The sequence below is a fragment of the Gorilla gorilla genome, chromosome 5 (genome assembly GCF_029281585.2).
Source record: "Gorilla gorilla gorilla isolate KB3781 chromosome 5, NHGRI_mGorGor1-v2.1_pri, whole genome shotgun sequence".
Lineage (NCBI taxonomy): Eukaryota > Metazoa > Chordata > Mammalia > Primates > Hominidae > Gorilla > Gorilla gorilla.
In genome coordinates, this window is record NC_073229.2 from 150,080,286 (window position 1) to 150,094,235 (window position 13,950).

At 42.8% G+C, this 13,950-nt stretch overlaps 1 protein-coding gene across 9 annotated transcripts in view; it reads left to right on the top strand.

Moving 5' to 3' along the window:
• NCOA7 (nuclear receptor coactivator 7) overlaps nt 1–13,950 on the top strand; it is a 154,254-nt gene that overhangs the window by 123,657 nt on the left and 16,647 nt on the right. The window lies entirely within an intron of this gene.

A 13,950-nucleotide genomic window follows, 5' to 3' on the forward strand; every position in this document is an offset into this window, starting at 1 on the left:
TGCATTGTTAATTATAGTCACATTGTTGTACATTAGATTCAAAGAAGAGTAGTTAGTTGGTTTGTAAATAAATAAAGTTTTTTTTTTTATAGACACACTAAGACCCTTTAAAAATGGACATTATACCTGGGTATTACTAACCATTGATTTAATTTGGAGTTTTAGAATACTGAAACTGGAAGAGGCCCTACAGTGCAAGGAAAATTACCTTTTTCACATGAGAATTTCCAGCCAGGCCAATAGGACTGGATTTTTAAAGGCAGTCGTTTTCTAGCGGCAACCTCTGTGGTGAAAACTGCTTTGCCCTACTGGGCTTCTGTAGCTGTTTTCAGAATGGAACCCCCAGAAGTTTTAGACAGACATGCATTTGAATAATTTATGATGGACAATACAAGTGACTGATGAAACTGCATGCACATGCGTTTCAGTACTTTCTAGGGCACATTCTTTTTTCCTTTCTTTACATGTCCTCTTTCAGTATTTCCCATTCTCTGTGCCATAATATACTCTGAAGTATGTTTTTAATGTAATAGCTATTAAATTGTTTAATGGTTCCTGCTTATCAATTTTAAGTCAAGTGAGTTTCAGGATTATATTTTGCTGTGTGTACCCCCAGTTTCTTTTCCTACCAATCATGCAGCTTTTGATAGGGCAATAATTCCTTAACTGCTCTGGGTTATTTTGATTACGTTTGTTGGTTTACAACAATGTAAATGGCAATGAGATGAGAGAGTTCACTTGACCCCTTTGTGGGACTTGCGACAGGGATATCACCTTTACTCAGCTGCTGCACTCAAACCCCTTGCAGGAGGGGGAGCACACAGGTGAGTGGGTACAGGAGCTGGGGCGGGTGCCTTTGGGCACCAGTGGGAATGAACCCTATACCAGCCCATAGTAGCGTCTAGGGGTTGCCCACAGCAGCACCTAGGGGTTGCCCACGACCACTGGAGCCCCAGAGGTCATAGGTTACAAACAGTGCTCTTTTAGCATTTGCCATCCATGGATGACTAAGTGTTAAACCAGCTTAGTGGAGAGTCAGGGTGATAGCCCTTTTCACCCTGCCCTCTTGGTACCCGGGTTCTTGTCCAGCATCCAGGAAGAATCAGGTCCCGTGGCCTTGAAGGATGGTGAATGTGGAGATTTGATTGAACAGTAGAAGTGGCTTTCAGTGGGATGGGGAGCTGGAAAGGAGATGGAGTGGGAAGATAATCTTCCCCTGGAGTTTGGCCAGACCTGGCTGAACTCCTCTGACCGTCCCTGACCAAACTTCTCTCTGACTGTATTCTCCAATGTCCAGCTGCCTCTTTTCCTCTCAGCATTCAGGCACTTCTTCTCATCTTTCCTCTGCTGAGCCACTCTGCTTCTCGCCAGTGGAGCTTGTGGTTTTTATGGGTGCAGGGTAGGGGGTGTGGCAGGGCAGAAAGTAACATTTGGGGGGGAAAAATGGGGATGTGAAGTTCTCATTTAGGGCCACAGGTCCAGGCTTGAGGGTGGAACCCTTGCAGAGACCCCACCCTTTTTTACCTAGTATTTCTCTGCCTCCTGTCTATATCAGCAAGATTTTAGATCCTCATGTAGAAGAGACTTTCTAAAAGATCTGTCCAAAAGTAGAATGAACTTCCTTGCATATTTAATAATCCAAACACTGATAGGGTGGGCTAAGTTTTCTTATCTTCATTTTGGAAGTTCAGAGACGTTAAGGAACTTTCCCAAAACCTCCAGCTAGTAACAGGCGGAACCAACTTGGGAATTCAAGTCTTTGACTTAGAAATGTATGCTTTTTAAACTTTAACTCATAGCCATGTTTTGTTTTTTTTTAAGTGGGGATGGAAGGGAAGCAACAGTAAATTAAATCCTACCGTAACTAGTAGTGAATCTTGTTCAATAAACTAGATTGTAATTTTACCTAAAGTCCATACACCTAAGGCATGAATGGTAGGTAGATACATGGTTTGTTTCAAGCATCAACTCCAATTTTTCATCAGATTTTCAATTCTTAAGCCCTGGAGCTTTGTCAGTGACAGGCTTTTACGAACTAGCAAAACCAGGACAGCGGAAGTGACCCTAAAAGAAACAGTAAAGCATATTGTTTAAGACCATGAACTGACCTTGTGTTCGTCCCAGGTCCACCCCTAAAATGCTGTGTGACCTTGGGTGACTTAATCTATGTAAGCATCTGTTTCTCATGCATTAAATAGGAATGATCATAATAGTGCCCACCTCATGGGATTATAATGAGAATAAATGAGCATGCCCATGTATTAAATGAAAATCAGTTGCTGCTGCTGCTGCTATTACCTCTCCTTCAATCTGTTGTGCTTTGTTGCCTGAGTTAGGTGCTGCCTTCCAAGAAACTATCATTTACCTTCTTTGAATTTCTTCTTTAGAGATGACAACGCTATCTGCTAAACAGGGATTTGTAATTTGAATATGGTGTCTCCTTTGGGATAAATCCCTAAAGGAGCCTTGTATTGAAGATAAAGAACTTTGAGGTGTATGAAGAAATCTGATTAAGGCCAAATTTGTAATTAAACAGAAAACCTAAACAAAGGTGGGGGGCAGATTTTAGATGGGTTGATTTTGTGCCTGGCAGAGCATGTATGGCAGGTTTCTTCCATGCCCTCTGCCACACCTGGGGTCTGGCCTTGACCATCTCCTGCCTGGATCACCATTGTAGCCATAGCAACAAGGCCTTTATTTCTAGTTGATCCTGTCTCTTCCTGGCCTTCCCTACTTGGCTCCACAGCAGTCCTTCTCAAGCACAGATCTGTCCATGTCTCTTCCTGCTAAAGCTATGAACGCATGGCCTCCCTGTGCCTGTGGTTTCCTATGGCAGCTTCAGCTATTCACATACATTCCCTCCCTCAAAAATATCCCTAGATCTGCCTACCATCTATACTACTGTTTACTTAATGGTTGTCTTTAAAGGATTTAAATAGTAATTTTTTTTTACTTAGTCTTTTCCTAAATAGCAACATCTGTGAAATCAGAAAAATAATATGCTAGTAGTACTTATTTTTACTACCTTCTTTTTTTTTTTTTTTTTTTTTTTTGAGACAGAATCTTGCTCTGTCACCCAGGCTGGAGTGTAGTGGCATGATCTCGGCTCACTGCAACCTCCACCTCCTGGGTTCAAGCAATTCTTCTGCCTCAGCCTCCCAAGTAGCTGGGATTACAGGTGTGTGCCATCATGCCCGACTAATTTTTTTGTATTTTTAGTAGATACGGGGTTTCACCATATTGGACAGGCTGGTCTCAAACTCTTGACCTCATGAACTGCCCACCTCAGCCTCCCAAGTAGCTGGGATTACAGGTGTGTGCCATCATGCCCGACTAATTTTTTTGTATTTTTAGTAGATACGGGGTTTCACCATATTGGACAGGCTGGTCTCAAACTCTTGACCTCATGAACTGCCCACCTCAGCCTCCCAAAGTGCTGGGATTACAGACATGAGCCACTACCCTTTAAGTACATATGTAAGTATTAAAATATGTTCTTCTGCATACCCTCTGAAGTCACTGGGACTGTCCCACCACACTTCAGGAAACAGTGGCCACAGGCTGAGTTCCAAGTATTTTATCTTATGCTTGGGACTTTCTGTGACCTAGTGACCCACCTGCTCTGTCTTCTTTCTTTTTATCTCCTACCTTTCCATTAAGCAAATGGTAAGTCTTGTTCTTTTATTCCTCCTCTCAGGAATTCCTTCCCTGCCTCTTGAGTTCCTATTCAAAACCAACATCCCAGCTCCGATGCCCCTCAGCTGTTGTGTTGGCACTGTGCTAACATTTTTTTGTTTACTCTCCACCACCTGAGCACCTTGAGGCAGGGCCTGGGTATCCTGCATCTCTGTCCTTTTTACAAAATTCTTTGTCAGAAATCACCAGTGACCTGATGGCATTGTCCTCCTTTTGCTCTGCCATGTCCACTTTGACCTCACCGCAGCATCCCCCTGGTCTTCCAATGCCATGTCTTTGCATGGGTTCCCTCCAGTAGAATGCTGTTTCTCCTTCCTCCTGTAATGGACTCTTCTGCCTCCCTCAACACCCAGTTTAACCATGGCCCCTGGGAAGCCTTCCCCTACCCCAGCCTTAGACACTTCACTGGGCTTACCTTTGCCATGATTCTTAATTTAAAAAGAAAGCAATAATGTGAGCACAGAGCCAGAATGGACACTGGCTGCATTTTGGAGACTGGTGCAAAACAAAGCTCCCAGGCAGCCCCAAAGAGGTCACATTTATCCCAAAACCTATGAGGAGACATTGGGAAAACATTACAGGCAGTTAGGTGAAATGCTCAGGTTTGCATTTTATGAGCTTGATTTTGCCTGTCTGCTGTTTCTTCTTGGCCTTTTGCTAGGACAGCTCTGCTTTCTCCTTAAATATTAGTGGTTTCTTGGGACCCAGTACTTGACCCAGTTCTCTGTTCATGGGTGTTACCACACACCCACTGCTTCAGCAGCAGGTAGCAGCTAGGGTGAGTAATTACTAGTAATTCTGTTCACTCATCCATCAGCCCTGCTTAGTGTCCTGAGGTAGTGGAAGCCCAGAGAAGCTCAGTGGTTCATCCAGACCACAGCGTGAGTCACAGAGAGTTTCCAAAAAGCCATTGACAGACCTGCCAAGGTTAAAACGGGTGATGACTGAGATACTGCTGATGTTTACAGTGGATGATCTTTGAGAAGATCAGCTTCACTAGAGTGGTGAGGGAAGGAATAAGATTTTTTATTTTATTTTATTTTTTTTTTTGAGACAGAGTTTCACTCTTGTCGCCCAGGCTGGAGTGCAGCGGTGCGATCTCGGCTCATTGCAACCTATGCCTCCGGGGTTCAAGCGATTCTTCTGCCTCAGCCTCCCAAGTAGCTGGGATTACAGACCCCTGTAATGCCACCACGCCCAGCTAATTTTTGTATTTTTAGAAGAGATGGGGTTTCACCATGTTGGCCAGGCTGGTCTAGAACTCCTGACCTCAAATGATCTGCCTGCTTCGGCCTCCCGAAGTGCTGGGATTACAGGCATGAGCCACCGCACCCAGTCAGGAATAAGATTTTAAAACCTGCCACCTTCCAGAAAATACCGGAGCCAGGTTCGATTTAACAAAGGGCATACACAGAAAGGTGAACAAAATCAGAATAGAAGAGTTCAGGAATGAAAAGGAATTGGGAAATCTGCCGGCCCAGATGTCAACAATACACTCTAAAGGGAAAGTGAGGTGTGGGAGGGACTTTGGGAATAAATAAAATCCGAACACTTTTTAAAAATTATTTATTTATTTTTACTATTTTTATTTTTTGGAGACAGAGTCTTGCTTTGTCGCCCAGGCTGGAGTGCAGTGGCATGATCTCGACTGACTACAACCTCCGCCTCCTGGGTTCAAGAAATTCTTGTGCCTCAGCCACCTGAGTAGCTGGGATTTTACAGGTGTGCACCACTACACCTGGCTAATTTTCGTATTTTTAGTAGAGATGGGGTTTCACCGTATTGGCCAGGGTGGTCTCAAACTCCTGGCCTCAAGCAGTCTTCCCACCTCGGCTTCCCAAAGTCCTGGGATTACAAGCATGGAATTTATGGATCCAGATAAAGGAGATAGGGGAATGGAAAGGTTGCAAGGTGGGGTGGTGGAAATAATTGAGGAAATTCACCAGGGAGTGGGACCCTTAAAAGTGCAGAGAGGAGGGTTAAAACAGGTCAAAGAGCAGTTACTCCTTTTGAAGAAAAAGAGTGCTAAGAGGGATGGCAGAGGGAACACATTTTAAGAACAGTACAGTAGAGAATCTTCCATTCCGAGAGGAGGCAGGTAGGAGAGTGGGGTGAGCTTGAAAAAATAGAGGCTAAATATGTACTGTGTAGAGTAGGAAAGAAAAAAAGCTACAGGTGAGTACAGAGCTGCACCAGGAGAGGGTTTTTCCTAGCCAAGATTAGTTGCCTTTGCAGTGGACCCATTAAGCCCAAATAAGCAAACCTAGCTACATTCATCATCCCAAGAGCAGAGCTGGAAAGATTATTGTGTTTGTTTCTGTCGGAAGTTTGGAAGGGCAGGTGCAGAAGGATCACTGCTGTAGGCCTACCTCTAGGGGGCACTGGTGAGGGTGAGCCTGAAAGAGAGATCCTAAAGTATATGAACCCAGAAGAGGCTGAAGACTGGGGAGAGAGGAGGAAGAGGGGTCAGGGCGGGAGCATAGCTGGTATAGCCAGGAGAAAGACGTGGTTTAGATGGAAGGCAGAGGGATCAGAAGGGGGATTTCAGAGCTTGAGGTCTGTTTCCAGAGGGCAGAGTTGAGTTCTGGGAAATGACCCACTAGGAAAACCCAGTGAATGAAAAGAACATTCCAATAATTAGGTTAAATAAACAAGGCAACCCTAACCTAGAAGGAAAAACTATGAAGTCATATCCTCTCCCCCAAGTAAATCGTAAAAATAACCTAAGCAAAAGATAGAGAATTGAGCGGAAGGAGAGCTGGGAAGAGGGACATTGACTCCTTCCACCTGGTCTCCAGAGGACTTAGAACTTAAGTAAGCAAATTGATTCTACATGAATCTTAATATCCTCTTGTGGGACAGGCCATGTCCCTTCTTCATTCCTCCTCCTCTTCCCTCAGAGGCATAGCATGAGGGCCCTGTCTACGTGAGAGAATGAGGGGATATTATGCGGGAGGCTACTGTTGAGGGAAATAGGAGTCTGCCAGTGCCCTGAACATCTCAGAGGAAAGAAGAACAAGCATTTCCTGGCAGAGTGCCCCATTGCAGATGTACCTTTGAGGTTTCCCATCTCACCTCCGCTGAGGCTGCCCAAGGTTTGGGCGACTCTATTGACTGCAGAGACAGAGCGTACCACCTGAGCGATGGGGGAAGCATTCAGGGCGGCTTCCCCTTCACACTCCCCAAACACAGAGCACAGCACTGACGGGCTGGCTCCGGTGGTGCTGTGAGTCCCTCATCAGCGGAAGGTGCAGGAGCAGGAATAGCAGGGACTGGGCTGCATGTGCCCTAAGGGCCACTCGGGACATCTCACTAATACTCCTTTAGATTTATTAACGAAACCTAAAGCCAAGGAAGTAATTGGCCCATACTATGACATGAGATCTGACTATGGACAGATGCTAAAATGTTCCCACCTCCTTGGACTTAGCATTTATTTTAAAAAAGCGGGGGTTGGGGAACAGCTTAGAATTACTCGAATGTTTCCGGGGATGGGGTGTTTGGGCACATTATTGAGTCTTCCCAACTCTCAATTTCCTTAACTTTAAATTTGGCACAGTAATACATGCCTCATAAAGTTACTGTACAATGTAAGGTCCTTGAGGCAGGAAATCACAGCTTTTCTTTTTAGGTAGATGGTATATTTTACCAGCATTGGTTAAAACATAAGATTGCTTTTCTGCTTAATGTTAAGTGTTTACGACTCTAAGCCTCTATTGTGTGATATATTGAAAGTGCTTTTTCCTCTTCTCTAGAAACCTTCCTCCAGTGGTAAGTCCCAAGAAACCCTGTGCTTACTCAGTTTAAAGGGCTGGCCATGGCTGCTGCAAAATAGTCCACTCTGGGAACAAGCAAACCCAGAGCCTAGATTTACTACTCACAGAAAACCCAGCAGTTCCAAAAGAGTAGGCTTGGGATATGCCCCCTTACCTGGTCACCCCAGATTCCTGTCCTAGGCTGAGATATTTCTTCTAGAGAAAATGGCACCAGCAGGTAAGAATGCTTTATGCCAAAATTGACACCCCAGTACACTCCACCGCACATCTTCTTGTTAAACCTAAGAAACACACACATATGCACATGCAGCCATTTCCTTCCATAACATGCCCACAGTGGCAGGGGGCTTGATCTAAGTTTCAGAATCAGTAGCACACCATGCCTCAATTTGTCTGCTCCTAAAATGGTTATGGCAAGACCCGACCACTTCTCCAACCCCTTTGGAGAGTTTCCCTTCAGGAACAATGGAATAGAGAAAGGGATGTTGTCTTTTTCTGTGGACTTATCTACGCTAGGACCACCCTAATTCATCAGAGAAGCTCTAATAATATTGAGATCTTCAAAAGAGATGGTATTAGGCGTTTGATTCCTCCTCAGGAAATCCTACAGACTTTATATAAATCTTCCTTCTCTCTGACCTACTACCCCATCCACCTTCCCGATGGGTTGTAGGAATGATGAGTGGTCTTCATCAAACAGGGTATACTCAGTCATACCTCTCTCCAGAATACTAAGTCCTACTTATATCTGCATAATTAAACAGGACAATACAATCATGTCCCTGAGCAACTTGATGTTTTTGTCACCAGAAAGGGAAATGACTAGCAATTGCTAAGATAGTTTCTCTCCCTAAAATCTTAATTGACCTGCACTTTTCACACTTTACATTTTCTTGCAATGTCTAAGAAGAAATGAAAGCTTAACTCCAAATCTGTGATTGATTCTTCATTCCCTTGCAGTCTTGCACAAGAATATTTGAGTGCATGAACTCAGCATTCTCAGAACATTTCCTTTTTCGCTCAGTGTCTATGATTGTCCAAAGACTTTCCCAAAGTAGAGTAAAATGTTAGAGGAAAAATGAGTAGTGTCTAATGGAAAGTGGGTCCAAAAAGTGATTTAAAAATGTGTCTTGTGTTGTAACTAGAAAATTAACTGGGAAATGGTTCAGAAACCACTGTGGAATGAGAGGAGGACTTTTTAGTGTGATAGAAAGAACGCTGATTGCCACCTCAGGAGATCTAGTCCTGGCTGTGATCCTGATGTTTTCATTCAGAGCCCTCATTCTCTGACACCTAAGGAAAGTTAGTTGAATGAAATGCCATCCAGTGTCCAGCTCTAACATTCCAGAAGGGAGGCTTCATGAAGGCAGGGTCATTGGCACACAGTGGGTGCCCAGGAAGTGTTGTCAAAGGAAGCAATGCCCTCTAGACAAAGACCAGCAGGAACACACCTGTAATTGAGTAAGTCAGGTTAACTTGTTGCAGTGAGGGAGAACACACAAAATATAGGGAACCATGGGTTACCTCAGTAAGAGGATGTTAGAAAGGAATGGCTCATGCCTGTAATCCCAGCACTTTGGGAGGCCGAGGTGGGTGGATCACGAGGTCAGGAGATCACGATCATCCTGGCTAACATGGTGAAACCCCGTCTCTACTAAAAATACAAAAATTAGCCGGGAGTGGTGGTGCATGCCTGTAATCTCACCTAGTCAGGAGGCTGAGTCAGGAGAATCACTTGAACTCGGGAGGCAGAGGTTGCAGTGAGCCGAGATCGCACCACTCCAGTCTAGCCTGGGTGACAGAGTGAGACCGTGTCTCAGAAAAAAAAAGAAAGGACTTATGGGATTTTGGTTTGTGTTAGGTGATTTGAGGGAGGATTCAAGGAAGCAGGGCCTTTCTCTAAATGGGATGCTGTCAGGAAGTAGGGGTAATTTTAAGATTGGGTATTTTATTAAATCCTATCTAGAAGGAAGGAAGACTGGAGAGACTAATGCTATAATAGGGAAGGAAGCACAGTCATTCTCATTACCCAAATTAGGGAGACGTTTGGTCATTTTTGTGGCTGGATAATGTTTGTGTTGTTTGTGTTCAGCTCTGATTACAGAGTTGTCTTGTTTGTTGTGATTCATCATGGTCATAGAATGGCCTTATTTAGTGTTGATGTTCTGGAAAATTATGTTAAATAGGAAAACATCGGGCATAGCTGTGAATGCTAAGCCAGCTCTTAGTAACACTGAGGCCTGGCTGATAGTACCAGGCTAGTTCTCAGATATTAGGGACTGCATGCCTTTTTCTCTCAAGTCAGCTAGCCAGCAACCTATTGGAACCACTTATGCCCATACATTTTATCCAGTGTGGCTATGCACATAATATATATTTCCTTTTCCAAAAGTTATAGTGAAGCATAGTTCATTCTCAACTCCAAAACATATTTAAGATGGACTAAATTTTTAAGTATTGAAAAAACTAAGATTTATAATTGTATCTTTGTCAAACCTCTCTGGAGTGATGATTTATTTCATGTTTTCTAAGTCAACTTTTAATAGGGAAGTTAATTCTACACGGCAAAAATAGTTCAGTGGTTGAAGAGAGAGAGAGATAGCTGGTGGGAGGGCAAAAATAATATAATCCCCATACAGAAGAATGTGAGGTTGTATGTGAAAATGACAAGTTGAATTGTTGCTTTCACAATGCAGTCCTGCTTCTGAGAATGTCCTGTGGCTTTGCCTGTACACGTGTGAAATGAGTCACATGCAAATTTAATTCATCATAGCATTGTTCGTTATGGTACACTCTTGAAAACAACCCAGAGAATGGCTATGTAACTATAATAAATCCAGTTAGTAAAGTACTGTGTAGCTGTAAAATAAAGAATGAGGGAGCTGTCTATATACTGGTTTGGAAAGCTATCTAGGATATATTATTAAGTGAAAAAGCAAGATAAAGAATAATGTTGGGGTGATCAGACCCAACACCACCAGGTCGTGGGGGTGACAAAGTCAGCGGAGTCAAAGGATTGAGAAAAAGATAGTGAGAGAAAAAGGTGGGACACCAGAGGACCATCATTATTGTATGGAGGCTGCAAAGGCCCCGAGTTCTGGGAACCCACGGTATTTATTGGTAATCCAACAAAGAAACAGGTGGTGAGAATGTGGAGGTCAAAAGAGCACATTGCATTAAGCACATGATTTACAGCTGTGATGTTTAGCATTTATATGGAACATGTTCTGCTACTTGAGATAATGGGAATAGGAGCTTAGGAGGGCTTGAAGCAAGGAGCCAGCAAGTCTAGACACATTCCAAAGGCCTATGCAAGCCCTGCCTCAGTTTCCCTCCCAACACTCAGCTTTTTCGCAACATGCCTCCCTTCTCTTTTTTGTAAAAGAGGAACTATCATTATTACATCATTATTACCAGCATAAGAGGTGGCCTCTTTTAATTGAGCAAGGCACTTGCAGGCTGTGCAGCCCTTTATTGCCAGTCGGTGATCCAGCTTCATTTTTCTTAGCCCTTATTCGAACTGGAGTCGCTCTGGTTTGAATGCTTACCACATACCTCCCCTTTCCCTTTTACAGGAGGACCCTTAATCCTAGGGGTTGCAGAAGGATGAAGGTCCATCTTCTGTAACTTCTTCATGCTGAATAGGGGCAATGATACTCCTGCCTAATTATTAGGGTCTCTTTTATTCAGGGTAGAGAGGAGCTGAGTCAGAAAGCATTGGTCCATTAAGCATCGTGACTCTGGTCGGTCTTCGTTCCATCTTCGCAATCAGATTCAAGTGGCTCATGGCTCATACTGGGGGAACCCGGTCCATGGTTGGGATCCATGCTCCCGTTCCATGGTCGTACACATCTTGAGGGCATCCACACGGTTTGTTCATCTCCTGCAAAAACACAAGCATACCCTCTCCCCCACGTTAGTAAATCTACTGAAACAGAAGCAAAAACTTGTTGTGGTTGTAGCCAGGAGGCATGCCGTTGCTGCAACATTCGTTAACTCATTTTGTGCCTCTTTGGTAAATTACCGTGAGGTAAAACTTTCTACTGATAATGAGAAACAGGCCTTCTCTGATTAACAGAAGGCATAGAGAAAGCAAATCGAGGCTTTTCAGACCTTCAATTCATGCTGTACAGGTGGGTCCACTAGATGCTGTGGCTCATGATAGATCTTCAGATGTTTGGTGGGCACCCACACAGGCACCTGATTGTCACCTGGAGAGACACAAGCAGATCCTCTTCCCCATAAAATTATCTTTAGGCAGGGATTGGAGGAAGTAGATTCAGAGGTAAGGAAAATTTTGGGGGCCTAATGGCTTCCTAATGATTGATAGGTGTTCCCTCGGAAGTTAGGAATTCCCTTTCTCTCCATATTGCTGCGTGGGCATGGAGGACTAGGTAAGCATACTAAGAGTCTATATGTATATTTACTCTTTTTCCTTCTCCTAATTGGAGTCAAAGGATTGAGAAAAAGACAGTGAGAGATAAAAAGGTGGGACACTAGGGTGTCATCACTATTGTACGGAGGCTGTGAAGGCCCTGAGCTCTGGGAGCCCACGGTATTTATTGGTAATCCAACAAAGAAACAGGTGGTGAGAATGTGGAGGTCAAAAGAGCACGTTGCATTAAGCACATGATTTACAGCTGTGATGGCTTAGCGTTTATATGGAACATGTTCTGCTACTTGAGATAGTAGGAATAGGAGCCTAGGAGGGCTAGAAGCAAGGAGCCAGCAAGTCTAGACACATTCCAAAGGACTATGCAAGCCCTGCCTCAGTTTCCCTCCCAACACTCAGCTTTTTCCAAACAATAATAAGACAAAAAATACATATTCATATTTATATCTACATAAACACTACAAATATAAGAAGTGAATAAAGTGGTCACCTATGGGGCTTGGGGTAGACAGGGATGTAAGAAGGAAACTTCTTATTATATGCCTTTTAAAATATAATTTTGATGTTTGAATCATATAAATGTACTACCTATTCCAAATATTAAAATAATTTAAAGATAGATATATATACCATATAAAATGTATTTCTCCCACCCCATTCCATTCCCTGGAAGTAACCATTTGGATCTGTTTCTTTTATAGCCTTTCAGAGTAGTTTATTGTATAACATTAGTCAAGGTTCTCCAGAGAAACAGAACCAAAATGTATGTATTATACATAGAGATCTGTTTTAAAGAATTGGCTCATGCGATTGTTAAGGGCTGGCAGGTCTGAAATTTTCAGGACAGGCTGTCAGGCTGGAGACTGGGGAAAGAGTGGGTATTGCAGTATCAAGCCTGAAGAAAGTCTGAAGGTAGAATCCTTCTTCCTTAAGAGACCTCTGTCATTTTCTCTTAAGGCCTTCACCTGATTGGATGAGGCCCACCCACATTATGGAGCATAATCTGCTCTACTCAGAGTCTACTGATATAAATGTTAATCACATCTTAAAATACCTTAATAGCAACATCAAGGCTGCTGTTTGACCAAAAGCTGTGTACCATGGATGGCCACACCAAGTTGAAACATAACCATCATACCCATGTACAATCATAGTATCTATCAATATCTATACTTACTTTTGTAATAGAAATGGTAACATGTCATATACACTGATACACACCTTGTTTTAGGTAACAACAGTCCATGTTTTGAAGGAGAACTCTATAAAGAAATACACCTTTAAAGTATAAGAAAATTGGTAAGTCTGTACTGTGGGGGAAAAGACATGATTAATATAAAAAGGGAAACAACAGCTCGGAAACACATTTGATAGTTATTAATGTCCACCTTACATAAAGACTCCCACAAATTGAAAAAAAGAAAAACATTGATACCACATATCACAGAAATCCATTTCACAAAAGAAAAGCTACAGACAGGAAGAAAATATTGAAAAATGTTGAAGCCCTTAACGCTGAAAGGAACGCAAATGGAGTCAGGTAAAACTTTATATAAACTAAAAGGATAAGCAAGTTTGTTATGGAAACTTAAGACACAAACTGCAATGCTGACGTCACAGCAAACTAGTCAGTCTTTCAAGAGCCATTAGGCAGGATGAATCGCAAGCTATAAAATCACGCCCCTTGGCCCAGTAATCCCTTTTCTGGGAACTAATCTTGAGGAAATAATTCGAACCATAGTGAAAGGCCTACACTGTATAGATATTTACTGTAACATCATTCATACAATTAAAGAAATACAAACAAACTAAATATCCTGACAGCATAGGAATACAGGCTAATTATGGTTTATTAACTTCATGAAATGTAGCTGTTAAACATGACTACAAGGACTAGCAATGTGGTAAAAGTATATTATATAATGTTAAATACAACAGTTGTGGCTTGGCTCTGATGGCAATGAAAAGAAAGCTGTATAAACGATGTACACATGTGGACAAGAACAGATAGGAATGTGGAAACCTTAAAAATGGTTTGATCTGTTAGGATATCAGAATTGTCGGTGGTATTTCTGTTTTTGTTTT